This window comes from Rutilus rutilus (genome assembly GCF_951802725.1).
Source record: "Rutilus rutilus genome assembly, chromosome: 10".
NCBI lineage: Eukaryota > Metazoa > Chordata > Actinopteri > Cypriniformes > Leuciscidae > Rutilus > Rutilus rutilus.
Window position 1 is genome coordinate 13,059,125 of NC_140215.1, and position 26,248 is coordinate 13,085,372.

The following is a 26,248-nucleotide window of genomic DNA, read 5'->3' on the forward strand; positions in this document are numbered from 1 at the left end:
AATAAAAGGCAAAAAATATATTCTTTAATAAAAGGCAAAAAATATATTCTTTGAACTGATGCAAGTTAAGCTCCATCCACACACAAAATAGAATCAGCATTTTTTAAGTCATTACATCAACACCTCTCATAATGGGAGTGGGGGAACGGATTCCGACAGCTGTTTTTTTGCCGTCGGATTTCGTTCCCCCTATGTTTCTTACACAATAAGGTTCTAATATTTATTAAATTATAGCATTTCACTAGTCTCAATAGCGTAGTGGTCAGTCCCTTGACAATATTTTTTTTTAGCTTTGGGGCGACCCGAGTTCAAGTCCCGGGTCATCGAACTTTCATGATACTATACTTTCCTATCATAATAAAAGGCAAAAAATATATTCTTTAAACTGTTGCAAGTTAAGCTCCATCCACACACAAAATAGAATCAGCATTTTTTAAGTCATTACATCAACACCTCTCATAATGGGAGTGGGGGAACGGATTCCGACAGCTGTTTTTTGGCCGTCGGATTCCGTTCCCCCTATGTTTCTTACACAATAAGGTTCTAATATTTATTAAATTATAGCATTTCACTAGCCTCAATAGCCTAGTGGTCAGTCCCCGGACAGTATTTTTTTTTAGCTTTGGGGCGACCCGAGTTCAAGTCCCGGGTCATCGAACTTTCTTGATACTATACTTTCCTATCATAATAAAAGGCAAAAAATATATTCTTTAAACTGTTGCAAGTTAAGCTCCATCCACACACAAAATAGAATCAGCATTTTTTAAGCCATTACATCAACACCTCTCATAATGGGAGTGGGGGAACGGATTCTGACAGCTGTTTTTTTGCCGTCGGATTCCGTTCCCCCTATGTTTCTTACACAATAAGGTTCTAATATTTATGAAATTGTAACATTTTGCTAGCCTCAATAGCCTAGTGGTCAGTCCCCTGACAATATTTTTTTTAGCTTTGGGGCGACCCGAGTTCAAGTCCCGGGTCATCGAACTTTCTTGATACTATACTTTCCTATCATAATAAAAGGCAAAAAATATATTCTTTAATAAAAGGCAAAAAATATATTCTTTGAACTGATGCAAGTTAAGCTCCATCCACACACAAAATAGAATCAGCATTTTTTAAGTCATTACATCAACACCTCTCATAATGGGAGTGGGGGAACGGATTCCGACAGCTGTTTTTTTGCCGTCGGATTCCGTTCCCCCTATGTTTCTTACACAATAAGGTTCTAATATTTATTAAATTGTAGCATTTTGTTAGCCTCAATAGCCTAGTGGTCAGTCCCCGGACAATATTTTTTTTTAGCTTTGGGGCGACCCGAGTTCAAGTCCCGGGTCATCGAACTTTCTTGATACATACTTTCCTATCATAATAAAAGGCAAAAAATATATTCTTTAAACTGTTGCAAGTTAAGCTCCATCCACACACAAAATAGAATCAGCATTTTTTAAGTCATTACATCAACACCTCTCATAATGGGAGTGGGGGAACGGATTCCGACAGCTGTTTTTTGGCCGTCGGATTCCGTTCCCCCTATGTTTCTTACACAATAAGGTTCTAATATTTATTAAATTATAGCATTTCACTAGCTTCAATAGCCTAGTGGTCAGTCCCCTGACAATATTTTTTTTTAGCTTTGGGGCGACCCGAGTTCAAGTCCCGGGTCATCGAACTTTCTTGATACTATACTTTCCTATCATAATAAAAGGCAAAAAATATATTCTTTAATAAAAGGCAAAAAATATATTCTTTGAACTGATGCAAGTTAAGCTCCATCCACACACAAAATAGAATCAGCATTTTTTAAGTCATTACATCAACACCTCTCATAATGGGAGTGGGGGAACGGATTCCGACAGCTGTTTTTTGGCCGTCGGATTCCGTTCCCCCTATGTTTCTTACACAATAAGGTTCTAATATTTATTAAATTATAGCATTTCACTAGCCTCAATAGCCTAGTGGTCAGTCCCCGGACAGTATTTTTTTTTAGCTTTGGGGCGACCCGAGTTCAAGTCCCGGGTCATCGAACTTTCTTGATACTATACTTTCCTATCATAATAAAAGGCAAAAAATATATTCTTTAAACTGTTGCAAGTTAAGCTCCATCCACACACAAAATAGAATCAGCATTTTTTAAGCCATTACATCAACACCTCTCATAATGGGAGTGGGGGAACGGATTCTGACAGCTGTTTTTTTGCCGTCGGATTCCGTTCCCCCTATGTTTCTTACACAATAAGGTTCTAATATTTATGAAATTGTAACATTTTGCTAGCCTCAATAGCCTAGTGGTCAGTCCCCTGACAATATTTTTTTTAGCTTTGGGGCGACCCGAGTTCAAGTCCCGGGTCATCGAACTTTCTTGATACTATACTTTCCTATCATAATAAAAGGCAAAAAATATATTCTTTAATAAAAGGCAAAAAATATATTCTTTGAACTGATGCAAGTTAAGCTCCATCCACACACAAAATAGAATCAGCATTTTTTAAGTCATTACATCAACACCTCTCATAATGGGAGTGGGGGAACGGATTCCGACAGCTGTTTTTTTGCCGTCGGATTCCGTTCCCCCTATGTTTCTTACACAATAAGGTTCTAATATTTATTAAATTGTAGCATTTTGTTAGCCTCAATAGCCTAGTGGTCAGTCCCCGGACAATATTTTTTTTTAGCTTTGGGGCGACCCGAGTTCAAGTCCCGGGTCATCGAACTTTCTTGATACATACTTTCCTATCATAATAAAAGGCAAAAAATATATTCTTTAAACTGTTGCAAGTTAAGCTCCATCCACACACAAAATAGAATCAGCATTTTTTAAGTCATTACATCAACACCTCTCATAATGGGAGTGGGGGAACGGATTCCGACAGCTGTTTTTTGGCCGTCGGATTCCGTTCCCCCTATGTTTCTTACACAATAAGGTTCTAATATTTATTAAATTATAGCATTTCACTAGCTTCAATAGCCTAGTGGTCAGTCCCCTGACAATATTTTTTTTTAGCTTTGGGGCGACCCGAGTTCAAGTCCCGGGTCATCGAACTTTCTTGATACTATACTTTCCTATCATAATAAAAGGCAAAAAATATATTCTTTAATAAAAGGCAAAAAATATATTCTTTGAACTGATGCAAGTTAAGCTCCATCCACACACAAAATAGAATCAGCATTTTTTAAGTCATTACATCAACACCTCTCATAATGGGAGTGGGGGAACGGATTCCGACAGCTGTTTTTTGGCCGTCGGATTCCGTTCCCCCTATGTTTCTTACACAATAAGGTTCTAATATTTATTAAATTATAGCATTTCACTAGCCTCAATAGCCTAGTGGTCAGTCCCCGGACAGTATTTTTTTTTAGCTTTGGGGCGACCCGAGTTCAAGTCCCGGGTCATCGAACTTTCTTGATACTATACTTTCCTATCATAATAAAAGGCAAAAAATATATTCTTTAAACTGTTGCAAGTTAAGCTCCATCCACACACAAAATAGAATCAGCATTTTTTAAGCCATTACATCAACACCTCTCATAATGGGAGTGGGGGAACGGATTCTGACAGCTGTTTTTTTGCCGTCGGATTCCGTTCCCCCTATGTTTCTTACACAATAAGGTTCTAATATTTATGAAATTGTAACATTTTGCTAGCCTCAATAGCCTAGTGGTCAGTCCCCTGACAATATTTTTTTTAGCTTTGGGGCGACCCGAGTTCAAGTCCCGGGTCATCGAACTTTCTTGATACTATACTTTCCTATCATAATAAAAGGCAAAAAATATATTCTTTAATAAAAGGCAAAAAATATATTCTTTGAACTGATGCAAGTTAAGCTCCATCCACACACAAAATAGAATCAGCATTTTTTAAGTCATTACATCAACACCTCTCATAATGGGAGTGGGGGAACGGATTCCGACAGCTGTTTTTTTGCCGTCGGATTCCGTTCCCCCTATGTTTCTTACACAATAAGGTTCTAATATTTATTAAATTGTAGCATTTTGTTAGCCTCAATAGCCTAGTGGTCAGTCCCCGGACAATATTTTTTTTTAGCTTTGGGGCGACCCGAGTTCAAGTCCCGGGTCATCGAACTTTCTTGATACATACTTTCCTATCATAATAAAAGGCAAAAAATATATTCTTTAAACTGTTGCAAGTTAAGCTCCATCCACACACAAAATAGAATCAGCATTTTTTAAGTCATTACATCAACACCTCTCATAATGGGAGTGGGGGAACGGATTCCGACAGCTGTTTTTTGGCCGTCGGATTCCGTTCCCCCTATGTTTCTTACACAATAAGGTTCTAATATTTATTAAATTATAGCATTTCACTAGCTTCAATAGCCTAGTGGTCAGTCCCCTGACAATATTTTTTTTTAGCTTTGGGGCGACCCGAGTTCAAGTCCCGGGTCATCGAACTTTCTTGATACTATACTTTCCTATCATAATAAAAGGCAAAAAATATATTCTTTAATAAAAGGCAAAAAATATATTCTTTGAACTGATGCAAGTTAAGCTCCATCCACACACAAAATAGAATCAGCATTTTTTAAGTCATTACATCAACACCTCTCATAATGGGAGTGGGGGAACGGATTCCGACAGCTGTTTTTTGGCCGTCGGATTCCGTTCCCCCTATGTTTCTTACACAATAAGGTTCTAATATTTATTAAATTATAGCATTTCACTAGCCTCAATAGCCTAGTGGTCAGTCCCTGGACAAAATTTTTTTTTAGCTTTGGGGCGACCCGAGTTCAAGTCCCGGGTCATCGAACTTTCTTGATACTATACTTTCCTATCATAATAAAAGGCAAAAAATATATTCTTTAATAAAAGGCAAAAAATATATTCTTTGAACTGATGCAAGTTAAGCTCCATCCACACACAAAATAGAATCAGCATTTTTTAAGTCATTACATCAACACCTCTCATAATGGGAGTGGGGGAACGGATTCCGACAGCTGTTTTTTTGCCGTCGGATTCCGTTCCCCCTATGTTTCTTACATAATAAGGTTCTAATATTTATTAAATTGTAGTATTTTGTTAGCCTCAATAGCCTAGTGGTCAGTCCCCGGACAATATTTTTTTTTAGCTTTGGGGCGACCCGAGTTCAAGTCCCGGGTCATCGAACTTTCTTGATACTATACTTTCCTATCATAATAAAAGGCAAAAAATATATTCTTTAATAAAAGGCAAAAAATATATTCTTTGAACTGATGCAAGTTAAGCTCCATCCACACACAAAATAGAATCAGCATTTTTTAAGTCATTACATCAACACCTCTCATAATGGGAGTGGGGGAACGGATTCCGACAGCTGTTTTTTTGCCGTCGGATTCCGTTCCCCCTATGTTTCTTACACAATAAGGTTCTAATATTTATTAAATTGTAGCATTTTATTAGCCTCAATAGCCTAGTGGTCAGTCCCCGGACAATATTTTTTTTTAGCTTTGGGGCGACCCGAGTTCAAGTCCCGGGTCATCGAACTTTCTTGATACTATACTTTCCTATCATAATAAAAGGCAAAAAAATATATTCTTTAATAAAAGGCAAAAAATATATTCTTTGAACTGATGCAAGTTAAGCTCCATCCACACACAAAATAGAATCAGCATTTTTTAAGTCATTACATCAACACCTCTCATAATGGGAGTGGGGGAACGGATTCCGACAGCTGTTTTTTTGCCGTCGGATTTCGTTCCCCCTATGTTTCTTACACAATAAGGTTCTAATATTTATTAAATTATAGCATTTCACTAGTCTCAATAGCGTAGTGGTCAGTCCCTTGACAATATTTTTTTTTAGCTTTGGGGCGACCCGAGTTCAAGTCCCGGGTCATCGAACTTTCATGATACTATACTTTCCTATCATAATAAAAGGCAAAAAATATATTCTTTAAACTGTTGCAAGTTAAGCTCCATCCACACACAAAATAGAATCAGCATTTTTTAAGTCATTACATCAACACCTCTCATAATGGGAGTGGGGGAACGGATTCCGACAGCTGTTTTTTGGCCGTCGGATTCCGTTCCCCCTATGTTTCTTACACAATAAGGTTCTAATATTTATTAAATTATAGCATTTCACTAGCCTCAATAGCCTAGTGGTCAGTCCCCGGACAGTATTTTTTTTTAGCTTTGGGGCGACCCGAGTTCAAGTCCCGGGTCATCGAACTTTCTTGATACTATACTTTCCTATCATAATAAAAGGCAAAAAATATATTCTTTAAACTGTTGCAAGTTAAGCTCCATCCACACACAAAATAGAATCAGCATTTTTTAAGCCATTACATCAACACCTCTCATAATGGGAGTGGGGGAACGGATTCTGACAGCTGTTTTTTTGCCGTCGGATTCCGTTCCCCCTATGTTTCTTACACAATAAGGTTCTAATATTTATGAAATTGTAACATTTTGCTAGCCTCAATAGCCTAGTGGTCAGTCCCCTGACAATATTTTTTTTAGCTTTGGGGCGACCCGAGTTCAAGTCCCGGGTCATCGAACTTTCTTGATACTATACTTTCCTATCATAATAAAAGGCAAAAAATATATTCTTTAATAAAAGGCAAAAAATATATTCTTTGAACTGATGCAAGTTAAGCTCCATCCACACACAAAATAGAATCAGCATTTTTTAAGTCATTACATCAACACCTCTCATAATGGGAGTGGGGGAACGGATTCCGACAGCTGTTTTTTTGCCGTCGGATTCCGTTCCCCCTATGTTTCTTACACAATAAGGTTCTAATATTTATTAAATTGTAGCATTTTGTTAGCCTCAATAGCCTAGTGGTCAGTCCCCGGACAATATTTTTTTTTAGCTTTGGGGCGACCCGAGTTCAAGTCCCGGGTCATCGAACTTTCTTGATACATACTTTCCTATCATAATAAAAGGCAAAAAATATATTCTTTAAACTGTTGCAAGTTAAGCTCCATCCACACACAAAATAGAATCAGCATTTTTTAAGTCATTACATCAACACCTCTCATAATGGGAGTGGGGGAACGGATTCCGACAGCTGTTTTTTGGCCGTCGGATTCCGTTCCCCCTATGTTTCTTACACAATAAGGTTCTAATATTTATTAAATTATAGCATTTCACTAGCTTCAATAGCCTAGTGGTCAGTCCCCTAACAATATTTTTTTTTAGCTTTGGGGCGACCCGAGTTCAAGTCCCGGGTCATCGAACTTTCTTGATACTATACTTTCCTATCATAATAAAAGGCAAAAAATATATTCTTTAATAAAAGGCAAAAAATATATTCTTTGAACTGATGCAAGTTAAGCTCCATCCACACACAAAATAGAATCAGCATTTTTTAAGTCATTACATCAACACCTCTCATAATGGGAGTGGGGGAACGGATTCCTACAGCTGTTTTTTTGCCGTCGGATTCCGTTCCCCCTATGTTTCTTACACAATAAGGTTCTAATATTTATTAAATTATAGCATTTCACTAGTCTCAATAGCCTAGTGGTCAGTCCCTTGACAATATTTTTTTTTAGCTTTGGGGCGACCCGAGTTCAAGTCCCGGGTCATCGAACTTTCTTGATACTATACTTTCCTATCATAATAAAAGGCAAAAAATATATTCTTTAATAAAAGGCAAAAAATATATTCTTTGAACTGATGCAAGTTAAGCTCCATCCACACACAAAATAGAATCAGCATTTTTTAAGTCATTACATCAACACCTCTCATAATGGGAGTGGGGGAACGGATTCCGACAGCTGTTTTTTTGCCGTCGGATTCCGTTCCCCCTATGTTTCTTACACAATAAGGTTCTAATATTTATTAAATTGTAGTATTTTGTTAGCCTCAATAGCCTAGTGGTCAGTCCCCGGACAATATTTTTTTTTATCTTTGGGGCGACCCGAGTTCAAGTCCCGGGTCATCGAACTTTCTTGATACTATACTTTCCTATCATAATAAAAGGCAAAAAATATATTCTTTAATAAAAGGCAAAAAATATATTCTTTGAACTGATGCAAGTTAAGCTCCATCCACACACAAAATAGAATCAGCATTTTTTAAGTCATTACATCAACACCTCTCATAATGGGAGTGGGGGAACGGATTCCTACAGCTGTTTTTTTGCCGTCGGATTCCGTTCCCCCTATGTTTCTTACACAATAAGGTTCTAATATTTATTAAATTATAGCATTTCACTAGTCTCAATAGCCTAGTGGTCAGTCCCTTGACAATATTTTTTTTTAGCTTTGGGGCGACCCGAGTTCAAGTCCCGGGTCATCGAACTTTCTTGATACTATACTTTCCTATCATAATAAAAGGCAAAAAATATATTCTTTAATAAAAGGCAAAAAATATATTCTTTGAACTGATGCAAGTTAAGCTCCATCCACACACAAAATAGAATCAGCATTTTTTAAGTCATTACATCAACACCTCTCATAATGGGAGTGGGGGAACGGATTCCGACAGCTGTTTTTTTGCCGTCGGATTCCGTTCCCCCTATGTTTCTTACACAATAAGGTTCTAATATTTATTAAATTGTAGTATTTTGTTAGCCTCAATAGCCTAGTGGTCAGTCCCCGGACAATATTTTTTTTTAGCTTTGGGGCGACCCGAGTTCAAGTCCCGGGTCATCGAACTTTCTTGATACTATACTTTCCTATCATAATAAAAGGCAAAAAATATATTCTTTAATAAAAGGCAAAAAATATATTCTTTGAACTGATGCAAGTTAAGCTCCATCCACACACAAAATAGAATCAGCATTTTTTAAGTCATTACATCAACACCTCTCATAATGGGAGTGGGGGAACGGATTCCGACAGCTGTTTTTTTGCCGTCGGATTCCGTTCCCCCTATGTTTCTTACACAATAAGGTTCTAATATTTATTAAATTATAGCATTTCATTAGTCTCAATAGCCTAGTGGTCAGTCCCTTGACAATATTTTTTTTTAGCTTTGGGGCGACCCGAGTTCAAGTCCCGGGTCATCGAACTTTCTTGATACTATACTTTCCTATCATAATAAAAGGCAAAAAATATATTCTTTAAACTGTTGCAAGTTAAGCTCCATCCACACACAAAAAAGAATCAGCATTTTTTAAGTCATTACATCAACACCTCTCATAATGGGAGTGGGGGAACGGATTCCGACAGCTGTTTTTTGGCCGTCGGATTCCGTTCCCCCTATGTTTCTTACACAATAAGGTTCTAATATTTATTAAATTATAGCATTTTACTAGCCTCAATAGCCTAGTGGTCAGTCCCCGGACAATATTTTTTTTTAGCTTTGGGGCGACCCGAGTTCAAGTCCCGGGTCATCGAACTTTCTTGATACTATACTTTCCTATCATAATAAAAGGCAAAAAATATATTCTTTAATAAAAGGCAAAAAATATATTCTTTGAACTGATGCAAGTTAAGCTCCATCCACACACAAAATAGAATCAGCATTTTTTAAGTCATTACATCAACACCTCTCATAATGGGAGTGGGGGAACGGATTCCGACAGCTGTTTTTTGGCCGTCGGATTCCGTTCCCCCTATGTTTCTTACACACTAAGGTTCTAATATTTATTAAATTGTAGTATTTTGTTAGCCTCAATAGCCTAGTGGTCAGTCCCCGGACAATATTTTTTTTTAGCTTTGGGGCGACCCGAGTTCAAGTCCCGGGTCATCGAACTTTCTTGATACTATACTTTCCTATCATAATAAAAGGCAAAAAATATATTCTTTAATAAAAGGCAAAAAATATATTCTTTAATAAAAGGCAAAAAATATATTCTTTGAACTGATGCAAATTAAGCTCCATCCACACACAAAATAGAATCAGCATTTTTTAAGTCATTACATCAACACCTCTCATAATGGGAGTGGGGGAACGGATTCCGACAGCTGTTTTTTGGCCGTCGGATTCCGTTCCCCCTATGTTTCTTACACAATAAGGTTCTAATATTTATTAAATTATAGCATTTCACTAGCCTCAATAGCCTAGTGTTCAGTCCCCGGACAATATTTTTTTTTAGCTTTGGGGCGACCCGAGTTCAAGTCCCGGGTCATCGAACTTTCTTGATACTATACTTTCCTATCATAATAAAAGGCAAAAAATATATTCTTTAATAAAAGGCAAAAAATATATTCTTTGAACTGATGCAAGTTAAGCTCCATCCACACACAAAATAGAATCAGCATTTTTTAAGTCATTACATCAACACCTCTCATAATGGGAGTGGGGGAACGGATTCCGACAGCTGTTTTTTTGCCGTCGGATTCCGTTCCCCCTATGTTTCTTACACAATAAGGTTCTAATATTTATTAAATTGTAGTATTTTGTTAGCCTCAATAGCCTAGTGGTCAGTCCCCGGACAATATTTTTTTTTAGCTTTGGGGCGACCCGAGTTCAAGTCCCGGGTCATCGAACTTTCTTGATACTATACTTTCCTATCATAATAAAAGGCAAAAAATATATTCTTTAATAAAAGGCAAAAAATATATTCTTTGAACTGATGCAAGTTAAGCTCCATCCACACACAAAATAGAATCAGCATTTTTTAAGTCATTACATCAACACCTCTCATAATGGGAGTGGGGGAACGGATTCCGACAGCTGTTTTTTTGCCGTCGGATTCCGTTCCCCCTATGTTTCTTACACAATAAGGTTCTAATATTTATTAAATTAAAGCATTTCACTAGCCTCAATAGCCTAGTGGTCAGTCCCTTGACAATATTTTTTTTTAGCTTTGGGGCGACCCGAGTTCAAGTCCCGGGTCATCGAACTTTCTTGATACTATACTTTCCTATCATAATAAAAGGCAAAAAATATATTCTTTAAACTGTTGCAAGTTAAGCTCCATCCACACACAAAATAGAATCAGCATTTTTTAAGCCATTACATCAACACCTCTCATAATGGGAGTGGGGGAACGGATTCTGACAGCTGTTTTTTTGCCGTCGGATTCCGTTCCCCCTATGTTTCTTACACAATAAGGTTCTAATATTTATGAAATTGTAACATTTTGCTAGCCTCTATAGCCTAGTGGTCAGTCCCCTGACAATATTTTTTTTAGCTTTGGGGCGACCCGAGTTCAAGTCCCGGGTCATCGAAATTTCTTGATACTATACTTTCCTATCATAATAAAAGGCAAAAAATATATTCTTTAAACTGTTGCAATTTAAGCTCCATCCACACACAAAATAGAATCAGCATTTTTTAAGCCATTACATCAACACCTCTCATAATGGGAGTGGGGGAACGGATTCTGACAGCTGTTTTTTTGCCGTCGGATTCCGTTCCCACTATGTTTCTTACACAATAAGGTTCTAATATTTATGAAATTGTAACATTTTGCTAGCCTCAATAGCCTAGTGGTCAGTCCCCTGACAATATTTTTTTTAGCTTTGGGGCGACCCGAGTTCAAGTCCCGGGTCATCGAACTTTCTTGATACTATACTTTCCTATCATAATAAAAGGCAAAAAATATATTCTTTAATAAAAGGCAAAAAATATATTCTTTGAACTGATGCAAGTTAAGCTCCATCCACACACAAAATAGAATCAGCATTTTTTAAGTCATTACATCAACACCTCTCATAATGGGAGTGGGGGAACGGATTCCGACAGCTGTTTTTTTGCTGTCGGATTCCGTTCCCCCTATGTTTCTTACACAATAAGGTTCTAATATTTATTAAATTGTAGCATTTTGTTAGCCTCAATAGCCTAGTGGTCAGTCCCCGGACAATATTTTTTTTTAGCTTTGGGGCGACCCGAGTTCAAGTCCCGGGTCATCGAACTTTCTTGATACTATACTTTCCTATCATAATAAAAGGCAAAAAAATATATTCTTTAAACTGTTGCAAGTTAAGCTCCATCCACACACAAAATAGAATCAGCATTTTTTAAGTCATTACATCAACACCTCTCATAATGGGAGTGGGGAACGGATTCCGACAGCTGTTTTTTGGCCGTCGGATTCCGTTCCCCCTATGTTTCTTACACAATAAGGTTCTAATATTTATTAAATTATAGCATTTCACTAGCCTCAATAGCCTAGTGGTCAGTCCCCTGACAATATTTTTTTTAGCTTTGGGGCGACCCGAGTTCAAGTCCCGGGTCATCGAACTTTCTTGATACTATACTTTCCTATCATAATAAAAGGCAAAAAATATATTCTTTAATAAAAGGCAAAAAATATATTCTTTGAACTGATGCAAGTTAAGCTCCATCCACACACAAAATAGAATCAGCATTTTTTAAGTCATTACATCAACACCTCTCATAATGGGAGTGGGGGAACGGATTCCGACAGCTGTTTTTTTGCCGTCGGATTCCATTCCCCCTATGTTTCTTACACAATAAGGTTCTAATATTTATTAAATTGTAGTATTTTGTTAGCCTCAATAGCCTAGTAGTCAGTCCCCGGACAATATTTTTTTTTAGCTTTGGGGCGACCCGAGTTCAAGTCCCGGGTCATCGAACTTTCTTGATGCTATACTTTCCTATCATAATAAAAGGCAAAAAATATATTCTTTAAACTGTTGCAAGTTAAGCTCCATCCACACACAAAATAGAATCAGCATTTTTTAAGTCATTACATCAACACCTCTCATAATGGGAGTGGGGGAACGGATTCCGACAGCTGTTTTTTTGCCGTCGGATTCCATTCCCCCTATGTTTCTTACACAATAAGGTTCTAATATTTATTAAATTGTAGTATTTTGTTAGCCTCAATAGCCTAGTAGTCAGTCCCCGGACAATATTTTTTTTTAGCTTTGGGGCGACCCGAGTTCAAGTCCCGGGTCATCGAACTTTCTTGATGCTATACTTTCCTATCATAATAAAAGGCAAAAAATATATTCTTTAAACTGTTGCAAGTTAAGCTCCATCCACACACAAAAAAGAATCAGCATTTTTTAAGTCATTACATCAACACCTCTCATAATGGGAGTGGGGGAACGGATTCCGACAGCTGTTTTTTGGCCGTCGGATTCCGTTCCCCCTATGTTTCTTACACAATAAGGTTCTAATATTTATTAAATTATAGCATTTTACTAGCCTCAATAGCCTGGTGGTCAGTCCCCGGACAATATTTTTTTTTAGCTTTGGGGCGACCCGAGTTCAAGTCCCGGGTCATCGAACTTTCTTGATACTATACTTTCCTATCATAATAAAAGGCAAAAAATATATTCTTTAATAAAAGGCAAAAAATATATTCTTTGAACTGATGCAAGTTAAGCTCCATCCACACACAAAATAGAATCAGCATTTTTTAAGTCATTACATCAACACCTCTCATAATGGGAGTGGGGGAACGGATTCCGACAGCTGTTTTTTGGCCGTCGGATTCCGTTCCCCCTATGTTTCTTACACACTAAGGTTCTAATATTTATTAAATTGTAGTATTTTGTTAGCCTCAATAGCCTAGTGGTCAGTCCCCGGACAATATTTTTTTTTAGCTTTGGGGCGACCCGAGTTCAAGTCCCGGGTCATCGAACTTTCTTGATACTATACTTTCCTATCATAATAAAAGGCAAAAAATATATTCTTTAATAAAAGGCAAAAAATATATTCTTTAATAAAAGGCAAAAAATATATTCTTTGAACTGATGCAAATTAAGCTCCATCCACACACAAAATAGAATCAGCATTTTTTAAGTCATTACATCAACACCTCTCATAATGGGAGTGGGGGAACGGATTCCGACAGCTGTTTTTTGGCCGTCGGATTCCGTTCCCCCTATGTTTCTTACACAATAAGGTTCTAATATTTATTAAATTATAGCATTTCACTAGCCTCAATAGCCTAGTGTTCAGTCCCCGGACAATATTTTTTTTTAGCTTTGGGGCGACCCGAGTTCAAGTCCCGGGTCATCGAACTTTCTTGATACTATACTTTCCTATCATAATAAAAGGCAAAAAATATATTCTTTAATAAAAGGCAAAAAATATATTCTTTGAACTGATGCAAGTTAAGCTCCATCCACACACAAAATAGAATCAGCATTTTTTAAGTCATTACATCAACACCTCTCATAATGGGAGTGGGGGAACGGATTCCGACAGCTGTTTTTTTGCCGTCGGATTCCGTTCCCCCTATGTTTCTTACACAATAAGGTTCTAATATTTATTAAATTGTAGTATTTTGTTAGCCTCAATAGCCTAGTGGTCAGTCCCCGGACAATATTTTTTTTTAGCTTTGGGGCGACCCGAGTTCAAGTCCCGGGTCATCGAACTTTCTTGATACTATACTTTCCTATCATAATAAAAGGCAAAAAATATATTCTTTAATAAAAGGCAAAAAATATATTCTTTGAACTGATGCAAGTTAAGCTCCATCCACACACAAAATAGAATCAGCATTTTTTAAGTCATTACATCAACACCTCTCATAATGGGAGTGGGGGAACGGATTCCGACAGCTGTTTTTTTGCCGTCGGATTCCGTTCCCCCTATGTTTCTTACACAATAAGGTTCTAATATTTATTAAATTAAAGCATTTCACTAGCCTCAATAGCCTAGTGGTCAGTCCCTTGACAATATTTTTTTTTAGCTTTGGGGCGACCCGAGTTCAAGTCCCGGGTCATCGAACTTTCTTGATACTATACTTTCCTATCATAATAAAAGGCAAAAAATATATTCTTTAAACTGTTGCAAGTTAAGCTCCATCCACACACAAAATAGAATCAGCATTTTTTAAGCCATTACATCAACACCTCTCATAATGGGAGTGGGGGAACGGATTCTGACAGCTGTTTTTTTGCCGTCGGATTCCGTTCCCCCTATGTTTCTTACACAATAAGGTTCTAATATTTATGAAATTGTAACATTTTGCTAGCCTCTATAGCCTAGTGGTCAGTCCCCTGACAATATTTTTTTTAGCTTTGGGGCGACCCGAGTTCAAGTCCCGGGTCATCGAAATTTCTTGATACTATACTTTCCTATCATAATAAAAGGCAAAAAATATATTCTTTAAACTGTTGCAATTTAAGCTCCATCCACACACAAAATAGAATCAGCATTTTTTAAGCCATTACATCAACACCTCTCATAATGGGAGTGGGGGAACGGATTCTGACAGCTGTTTTTTTGCCGTCGGATTCCGTTCCCCCTATGTTTCTTACACAATAAGGTTCTAATATTTATGAAATTGTAACATTTTGCTAGCCTCAATAGCCTAGTGGTCAGTCCCCTGACAATATTTTTTTTAGCTTTGGGGCGACCCAAGTTCAAGTCCCGGGTCATCGAACTTTCTTGATACTATACTTTCCTATCATAATAAAAGGCAAAAAATATATTCTTTAATAAAAGGCAAAAAATATATTCTTTGAACTGATGCAAGTTAAGCTCCATCCACACACAAAATAGAATCAGCATTTTTTAAGTCATTACATCAACACCTCTCATAATGGGAGTGGGGGAACGGATTCCGACAGCTGTTTTTTGGCCGTCGGATTCCGTTCCCCCTATGTTTCTTACACAATAAGGTTCTAATATTTATTAAATTATAGCATTTCACTAGCCTCAATAGCCTAGTGGTCAGTCCCCGGACAATATTTATTTTTAGCTTTGGGGCGACCCGAGTTCAAGTCCCGGGTCATCGAACTTTCTTGATACTATACTTTCCTATCATAATAAAAGGCAAAAAATATATTCTTTAATAAAAGGCAAAAAATATATTCTTTGAACTGATGCAAGTTAAGCTCCATCCACACACAAAATAGAATCAGCATTTTTTAAGTCATTACATCAACACCTCTCATAATGGGAGTGGGGGAACGGATTCCGACAGCTGTTTTTTTGCCGTCGGATTCCGTTCCCCCTATGTTTCTTACACAATAAGGTTCTAATATTTATTAAATTGTAGTATTTTGTTAGCCTCAATAGCCTAGTGGTCAGTCCCCGGACAATATTTTTTTTTAGCTTTGGGGCGACCCGAGTTCAAGTCCCGGGTCATCGAACTTTCTTGATACTATACTTTCCTATCATAATAAAAGGCAAAAAATATATTCTTTAATAAAAGGCAAAAAATATATTCTTTAAACTGTTGCAAGTTAAGCTCCATCCACACACAAAATAGAATCAGCATTTTTTAAGTCATTACATCAACACCTCTCATAATGGGAGTGGGGGAACGGATTCCGACAGCTGTTTTTTTGCCGTCGGATTCCGTTCCCCCTATGTTTCTTACACAATAAGGTTCTAATATTTATTAAATTAAAGCATTTCACTATCCTCAATAGCCTAGTGGTCAGTCCCCTGACAATATTTTTTTTTAGCTTTGGGGCGACCCGAGTTCAAGTCCCGGGTCATCGAACTTTCTTGATACTATACTTTCCTATCATAATAAAAGGCAAAAAATATATTCTTTAAACTGTTGCAAGTTAAGCTCCATCCACACACAAAATAGAATCAGCATTTTTTAAGTCATTACATCAACACCTCTCATAATGGGAGTGGGGGAACGGATTCCGACAGCTGTTTTTTGGCCGTCGGATTCCGTTCCCCCTATGTTTCTTACACAATAAGGTTCTAATATTTATTAAATTATAGCAATTCACTAGCCTCAATATCCTAGTGGTCAGTCCCCTGACAATATTTTTTTTTAGCTTTGGGGCGACCCGAGTTCAAGTCCCGGGTCATCGAACTTTCTTGATACTATACTTTCCTATCATAATAAAAGGCAAAAAATATATTCTTTAATAAAAGGCAAAAAATATATTCTTTGAACTGATGCAAGTTAAGCTCCATCCACACACAAAATAGAATCAGCATTTTTTAAGTCATTACATCAACACCTCTCATAATGGGAGTGGGGGAACGGATTCCGACAGCTGTTTTTTTGCCGTCGGATTCCGTTCCCCCTATGTTTCTTACACAATAAGGTTCTAATATTTATTAAATTAAAGCATTTCACTATCCTCAATAGCCTAGTGGTCAGTCCCTTGACAATATTTTTTTTTAGCTTTGGGGCGACCCGAGTTCAAGTCCCGGGTCATCGAACTTTCTTGATACTATACTTTCCTATCATAATAAAAGGCAAAAAATATATTCTTTAAACTGTTGCAAGTTAAGCTCCATCCACACACAAAATAGAATCAGCATTTTTTAAGTCATTACATCAACACCTCTCATAATGGGAGTGGGGAAACGGATTCCGACAGCTGTTTTTTGGCCGTCGGATTCCGTTCCCCCTATGTTTCTTACACAATAAGATTCTAATATTTATTAAATTAAAACATTTCCCTAGCCTCAATAGCCTAGTGGTCAGTCCCCTGGCAATATTTTTTTTTAGCTTTGGGGCGACCCGAGTTCAAGTCCCGGGTCATCGAACTTTCTTGATACTATACTTTCCTATCATAATAAAAGGCAAAAAATATATTCTTTAATAAAAGGCAAAAAATATATTCTTTGAACTGATGCAAGTTAAGCTCCATCCACACACAAAATAGAATCAGCATTTTTTAAGTCATTACATCAACACCTCTCATAATGGGAGTGGGGGAACGGATTCCGACAGCTGTTTTTTGGCCGTCGGATTCCGTTCCCCCTATGTTTCTTACACAATAAGGTTCTAATATTTATTAAATTATAGCATTTCACTAGCCTCAATAGCCTAGTGGTCAGTCCCCGGACAATATTTATTTTTAGCTTTGGGGCGACCCGAGTTCAAGTCCCGGGTCATCGAACTTTCTTGATACTATACTTTCCTATCATAATAAAAGGCAAAAAATATATTCTTTAATAAAAGGCAAAAAATATATTCTTTGAACTGATGCAAGTTAAGCTCCATCCACACACAAAATAGAATCAGCATTTTTTAAGTCATTACATCAACACCTCTCATAATGGGAGTGGGGGAACGGATTCCGACAGCTGTTTTTTTGGCGTCGGATTCCGTTCCCCCTATGTTTCTTACACAATAAGGTTCTAATATTTATTAAATTGTAGTATTTTGTTAGCCTCAATAGCCTAGTGGTCAGTCCCCGGACAATATTTTTTTTTAGCTTTGGGGCGACCCGAGTTCAAGTCCCGGGTCATCGAACTTTCTTGATACTATACTTTCCTATCATAATAAAAGGCAAAAAATATATTCTTTAATAAAAGGCAAAAAATATATTCTTTAAACTGATGCAAGTTAAGCTCCATCCACACACAAAATAGAATCAGCATTTTTTAAGTCATTACATCAACACCTCTCATAATGGGAGTGGGGGAACGGATTCTGACAGCTGTTTTTTTGCCGTCGGATTCCGTTCCCCCTATGTTTCTTACACAATAAGGTTCTAATATTTATGAAATTGTAACAATTTTCTAGCCTCAATAGCCTAGTGGTCAGTCCCCTGACAATGTTTTTTTTTAGCTTTGGGGCGACCCGAGTTCAAGTCCCGGGTCATCGAACTTTCTTGATACTATACTTTCCTATCATAATAAAAGGCAAAAAATATATTCTTTAATAAAAGGCAAAAAATATATTCTTTGAACTGATGCAAGTTAAGCTCCATCCACACACAAAATAGAATCAGCATTTTTTAAGTCATTACATCAACACCTCTCATAATGGGAGTGGGGGAACGGATTCCGACAGCTGTTTTTTTGCCGTCGGATTCCGTTCCCCCTATGTTTCTTACACAATAAGGTTCTAATATTTATTAAATTGTAGCATTTTGTTAGCCTCAATAGCCTAGTGGTCAGTCCCCGGACAATATTTTTTTTTAGCTTTGGGGCGACCCGAGTTCAAGTCCCGGGTCATCGAACTTTCTTGATACTATACTTTCCTATCATAATAAAAGGCAAAAAATATATTCTTTAAACTGTTGCAAGTTAAGCTCCATCCACACACAAAATAGAATCAGCATTTTTTAAGTCATTACATCAACACCTCTCATAATGGGAGTGGGGGAACGGATTCCGACAGCTGTTTTTTGGCCGTCGGATTCCGTTCCCCCTATGTTTCTTACACAATAAGGTTCTAATATTTGTTAAATTTTAGCATTTCACTAGCCTCAATAGCCTAGTGGTCAGTCCCCTGACAATATTTTTTTTTAGCTTTGGGGCGACCCGAGTTCAAGTCCCGGGTCATCGAACTTTCTTGATACTATACTTTCCTATCATAATAAAAGGCAAAAAATATATTCTTTAATAAAAGGCAAAAAATATATTCTTTGAACTGATGCAAGTTAAGCTCCATCCACACACAAAATAGAATCAGCATTTTTTAAGTCATTACATCAACACCTCTCATAATGGGAGTGGGGGAACGGATTCCGACAGCTGTTTTTTTGCCGTCGGATTCCGTTCCCCCTATGTTTCTTACACAATAAGGTTCTAATATTTATTAAATTAAAGCATTTCACTATCCTCAATAGCCTAGTGGTCAGTCCCTTGACAATATTTTTTTTTAGCTTTGGGGCGACCCGAGTTCAAGTCCCGGGTCATCGAACTTTCTTGATACTATACTTTCCTATCATAATAAAAGGCAAAAAATATATTCTTTAATAAAAGGCAAAAAATATATTCTTTGAACTGATGCAAGTTAAGCTCCATCCACACACAAAATAGAATCAGCATTTTTTAAGTCATTACATCAACACCTCTCATAATGGGAGTGGGGGAACGGATTCCGACAGCTGTTTTTTTGCCGTCGGATTCCGTTCCCCCTATGTTTCTTACACAATAAGGTTCTAATATTTATTAAATTATGCATTTCACTAGCCTCAATAGCCTAGTGGTCAGTCCCTTGACAATATTTTTTTTTAGCTTTGGGGCGACCCGAGTTCAAGTCCCGGGTCATCGAACTTTCTTGATACTATACTTTCCTATCATAATAAAAGGCAAAAAATATATTCTTTAAACTGTTGCAAGTTAAGCTCCATCCACACACAAAATAGAATCAGCATTTTTTAAGCCATTACATCAACACCTCTCATAATTGGAGTGGGGGAACGGATTCCGACAGCTGTTTTTTGGCCGTCGGATTCCGTTCCCCCTATGTTTCTTACACAATAAGGTTCTAATATTTATTAAATTATAGCATTTTACTAGCCTCAATAGCCTAGTGGTCAGTCCCCGGACAATATTTTTTTTTAGCTTTGGGGCGACCCGAGTTCAAGTCCCGGGTCATCGAACTTTCTTGATACTATACTTTCCTATCATAATAAAAGGCAAAAAATATATTCTTTAATAAAAGGCAAAAAATATATTCTTTGAACTGATGCAAGTTAAGCTCCATCCACACACAAAATAGAATCAGCATTTTTTAAGTCATTACATCAACACCTCTCATAATGGGAGTGGGGGAACGGATTCCGACAGCTGTTTTTTGGCCGTCGGATTCCGTTCCCCCTATGTTTCTTACACAATAAGGTTCTAATATTTATTAAATTGTAGTATTTTGTTAGCCTCAATAGCCTAGTGGTCAGTCCCCGGACAATATTTTTTTTTAGCTTTGGGTCGACCCGAGTTCAAGTCCCGGGTCATCGAACTTTCTTGATACTATACTTTCCTATCATAATAAAAGGCAAAAAATATATTCTTTAATAAAAGGCAAAAAATATATTCTTTGAACTGATGCAAGTTAAGCTCCATCCACACACAAAATAGAATCAGCATTTTTTAAGTCATTACATCAACACCTCTCATAATGGGAGTGGGGGAACGGATTCCGACAGCTGTTTTTTGGCCGTCGGATTCCGTTCCCCCTATGTTTCTTACACAATAAGGTTCTAATATTTATTAAATTATAGCATTTCACTAGCCTCAATAGCCTAGTGGTCAGTCCCCGGACAATATTTATTTTTAGCTTTGGGGCGACCCGAGTTCAAGTCCCGGGTCATCAAACTTTCTTGATACTATACTTTCCTATCATAATAAAAGGCAAAAAATATATTCTTTAATAAAAGGCAAAAAATATATTCTTTGAACTGATGCAAGTTAAGCTCCATCCACACACAAAATAGAATCAGCATTTTTTAAGTCATTACATCAACACCTCTCATAATGGGAGTGGGGGAACGGATTCCGACAGCTGTTTTTTTGCCGTCGGATTCCGTTCCCCCTATGTTTCTTACACAATAAGGTTGTAATATTTATTAAATTGTAGTATTTTGTTAGCCTCAATAGCCTAGTGGTCAGTCCCCGGACAATATTTTTTTTTAGCTTTGGGGCGACCCGAGTTCAAGTCCCGGGTCATCGAACTTTCTTGATACTATACTTTCCTATCATAATAAAAGGCAAAAAATATATTCTTTAAACTGTTGCAAGTTAAGCTCCATCCACACACAAAATAGAATCAGCATTTTTTAAGTCATTACATCAACACCTCTCATAATGGGAGTGGGGGAACGGATTCCGACAGCTGTTTTTTGGCCGTCGGATTCCGTTCCCCCTATGTTTCTTACACAATAAGGTTCTAATATTTATTAAATTATAGCAATTCACTAGCCTCAATATCCTAGTGGTCAGTCCCCTGACAATATTTTTTTTTAGCTTTGGGGCGACCCGAGTTCAAGTCCCGGGTCATCGAACTTTCTTGATACTATACTTTCCTATCATAATAAAAGGCAAAAAATATATTCTTTAATAAAAGGCAAAAAATATATTCTTTGAACTGATGCAAGTTAAGCTCCATCCACACACAAAATAGAATCAGCATTTTTTAAGTCATTACATCAACACCTCTCATAATGGGAGTGGGGGAACGGATTCCGACAGCTGTTTTTTTGCCGTCGGATTCCGTTCCCCCTATGTTTCTTACACAATAAGGTTCTAATATTTATTAAATTAAAGCATTTCACTATCCTCAATAGCCTAGTGGTCAGTCCCTTGACAATATTTTTTTTTAGCTTTGGGGCGACCCGAGTTCAAGTCCCGGGTCATCGAACTTTCTTGATACTATACTTTCCTATCATAATAAAAGGCAAAAAATATATTCTTTAAACTGTTGCAAGTTAAGCTCCATCCACACACAAAATAGAATCAGCATTTTTTAAGTCATTACATCAACACCTCTCATAATGGGAGTGGGGAAACGGATTCCGACAGCTGTTTTTTGGCCGTCGGATTCCGTTCCCCCTATGTTTCTTACACAATAAGATTCTAATATTTATTAAATTAAAACATTTCCCTAGCCTCAATAGCCTAGTGGTCAGTCCCCTGGCAATATTTTTTTTTAGCTTTGGGGCGACCCGAGTTCAAGTCCCGGGTCATCGAACTTTCTTGATACTATACTTTCCTATCATAATAAAAGGCAAAAAATATATTCTTTAATAAAAGGCAAAAAATATATTCTTTGAACTGATGCAAGTTAAGCTCCATCCACACACAAAATAGAATCAGCATTTTTTAAGTCATTACATCAACACCTCTCATAATGGGAGTGGGGGAACGGATTCCGACAGCTGTTTTTTGGCCGTCGGATTCCGTTCCCCCTATGTTTCTTACACAATAAGGTTCTAATATTTATTAAATTATAGCATTTCACTAGCCTCAATAGCCTAGTGGTCAGTCCCCGGACAATATTTATTTTTAGCTTTGGGGCGACCCGAGTTCAAGTCCCGGGTCATCGAACTTTCTTGATACTATACTTTCCTATCATAATAAAAGGCAAAAAATATATTCTTTAATAAAAGGCAAAAAATATATTCTTTGAACTGATGCAAGTTAAGCTCCATCCACACACAAAATAGAATCAGCATTTTTTAAGTCATTACATCAACACCTCTCATAATGGGAGTGGGGGAACGGATTCCGACAGCTGTTTTTTTGGCGTCGGATTCCGTTCCCCCTATGTTTCTTACACAATAAGGTTCTAATATTTATTAAATTGTAGTATTTTGTTAGCCTCAATAGCCTAGTGGTCAGTCCCCGGACAATATTTTTTTTTAGCTTTGGGGCGACCCGAGTTCAAGTCCCGGGTCATCGAACTTTCTTGATACTATACTTTCCTATCATAATAAAAGGCAAAAAATATATTCTTTAATAAAAGGCAAAAAATATATTCTTTAAACTGATGCAAGTTAAGCTCCATCCACACACAAAATAGAATCAGCATTTTTTAAGTCATTACATCAACACCTCTCATAATGGGAGTGGGGGAACGGATTCTGACAGCTGTTTTTTTGCCGTCGGATTCCGTTCCCCCTATGTTTCTTACACAATAAGGTTCTAATATTTATGAAATTGTAACAATTTGCTAGCCTCAATAGCCTAGTGGTCAGTCCCCTGATAATGTTTTTTTTTAGCTTTGGGGCGACCCGAGTTCAAGTCCCGGGTCATCGAACTTTCTTGATACTATACTTTCCTATCATAATAAAAGGCAAAAAATATATTCTTTAATAAAAGGCAAAAAATATATTCTTTGAACTGATGCAAGTTAAGCTCCATCCACACACAAAATAGAATCAGCATTTTTTAAGTCATTACATCAACACCTCTCATAATGGGAGTGGGGGAACGGATTCCGACAGCTGTTTTTTTGCCGTCGGATTCCGTTCCCCCTATGTTTCTTACACAATAAGGTTCTAATATTTATTAAATTGTAGCATTTTGTTAGCCTCAATAGCCTAGTGGTCAGTCCCCGGACAATATTTTTTTTTAGCTTTGGGGCGACCCGAGTTCAAGTCCCGGGTCATCGAACTTTCTTGATACTATACTTTCCTATCATAATAAAAGGCAAAAAATATATTCTTTAAACTGTTGCAAGTTAAGCTCCATCCACACACAAAATAGAATCAGCATTTTTTAAGTCATTACATCAACACCTCTCATAATGGGAGTGGGGGAACGGATTCCGACAGCTGTTTTTTGGCCGTCGGATTCCGTTCCCCCTATGTTTCTTACACAATAAGGTTCTAATATTTATTAAATTATAGCAATTCACTAGCCTCAATATCCTAGTGGTCAGTCCCCTGACAATATTTTTTTTTAGCTTTGGGGCGACCCAAGTTCAAGTCCCGGGTCATCGAACTTTCTTGATACTATACTTTCCTATCATAATAAAAGGCAAAAAATATATTCTTTAAACTGTTGCAAGTTAAGCTCCATCCACACACAAAATAGAATCAGCATTTTTTAAGTCATTACATCAACACCTCTCATAATGGGAGTGGGGGAACGGATTCCGACAGCTGTTTTTTGGCCGTCGGATTCCGTTCCCCCTATGTTTCTTACACAATAAGATTCTAATATTTATTAAATTAAAACATTTCCCTAGCCTCAATAGCCTAGTGGTCAGTCCCCTGGCAATATTTTTTTTTAGCTTTGGGGCGACCCGAGTTCAAGTCCCGGGTCATCGAACTTTCTTGATACTATACTTTCCTATCATAATAAAAGGCAAAAAATATATTCTTTAATAAAAGGCAAAAAATATATTCTTTGAACTGATGCAAGTTAAGCTCCATCCACACACAAAATAGAATCAGCATTTTTTAAGTCATTACATCAACACCTCTCATAATGGGAGTGGGGGAACGGATTCCGACAGCTGTTTTTTGGCCGTCGGATTCCGTTCCCCCTATGTTTCTTACACAATAAGGTTCTAATATTTATTAAATTATAGCATTTCACTAGCCTCAATAGCCTAGTGGTCAGTCCCCGGACAATATTTTCTTTTAGCTTTGGGGCGACCCGAGTTCAAGTCCCGGGTCATCGAACTTTCTTGATACTATACTTTCCTATCATAATAAAAGGCAAAAAATATATTCTTTAATAAAAGGCAAAAAATATATTCTTTGAACTGATGCAAGTTAAGCTCCATCCACACACAAAATAGAATCAGCATTTTTTAAGTCATTACATCAACACCTCTCATAATGGGAGTGGGGGAACGGATTCCGACAGCTGTTTTTTTGCCGTCGGATTCCGTTCCCCCTATGTTTCTTACACAATAAGGTTCTAATATTTATTAAATTGTAGTATTTTGTTAGCCTCAATAGCCTAGTGGTCAGTCCCCGGACAATATTTTTTTTTAGCTTTGGGGCGACCCGAGTTCAAGTCCCGGGTCATCGAACTTTCTTGATACTATACTTTCCTATCATAATAAAAGGCAAAAAATATATTCTTTAATAAAAGGCAAAAAATATATTCTTTGAACTGATGCAAGTTAAGCTCCATCCACACACAAAATAGAATCAGCATTTTTTAAGTCATTACATCAACACCTCTCATAATGGGAGTGGGGGAACGGATTCCGACAGCTGTTTTTTTGCCGTCGGATTCCGTTCCCCCTATGTTTCTTACACAATAAGGTTCTAATATTTATTAAATTAAAGCATTTCCCTATCCTCAATAGCCTAGTGGTCAGTCCCTTGACAATATTCTTTTTTAGCTTTGGGGCGACCCGAGTTCAAGTCCCGGGTCATCGAACTTTCTTGATACTATACTTTCCTATCATAATAAAAGGCAAAAAATATATTCTTTAAACTGTTGCAAGTTAAGCTCCATCCACACACAAAATAGAATCAGCATTTTTTAAGTCATTACATCAACACCTCTCATAATGGGAGTGGGGGAACGGATTCCGACAGCTGTTTTTTGGCCGTCGGATTCCGTTCCCCCTATGTTTCTTACACAATAAGGTTCTAATATTTGTTAAATTTTAGCATTTCACTAGCCTCAATAGCCTAGTGGTCAGTCCCCTGACAATATTTTTTTTTAGCTTTGGGGCAACCCGAGTTCAAGTCCCGGGTCATCGAACTTTCTTGATACTATACTTTCCTATCATAATAAAAGGCAAAAAATATATTCTTTAATAAAAGGCAAAAAATATATTCTTTGAACTGATGCAAGTTAAGCTCCATCCACACACAAAATAGAATCAGCATTTTTTAAGTCATTACATCAACACCTCTCATAATGGGAGTGGGGGAACGGATTCCGACAGCTGTTTTTTTGCCGTCGGATTCCGTTCCCCCTATGTTTCTTACACAATAAGGTTCTAATATTTATTAAATTAAAGCATTTCACTATCCTCAATAGCCTAGTGGTCAGTCCCTTGACAATATTTTTTTTTAGCTTTGGGGCGACCCGAGTTCAAGTCCCGGGTCATCGAACTTTCTTGATACTATACTTTCCTATCATAATAAAAGGCAAAAAATATATTCTTTAATAAAAGGCAAAAAATATATTCTTTGAACTGATGCAAGTTAAGCTCCATCCACACACAAAATAGAATCAGCATTTTTTAAGTCATTACATCAACACCTCTCATAATGGGAGTGGGGGAACGGATTCCGACAGCTGTTTTTTTGCCGTCGGATTCCGTTCCCCCTATGTTTCTTACACAATAAGA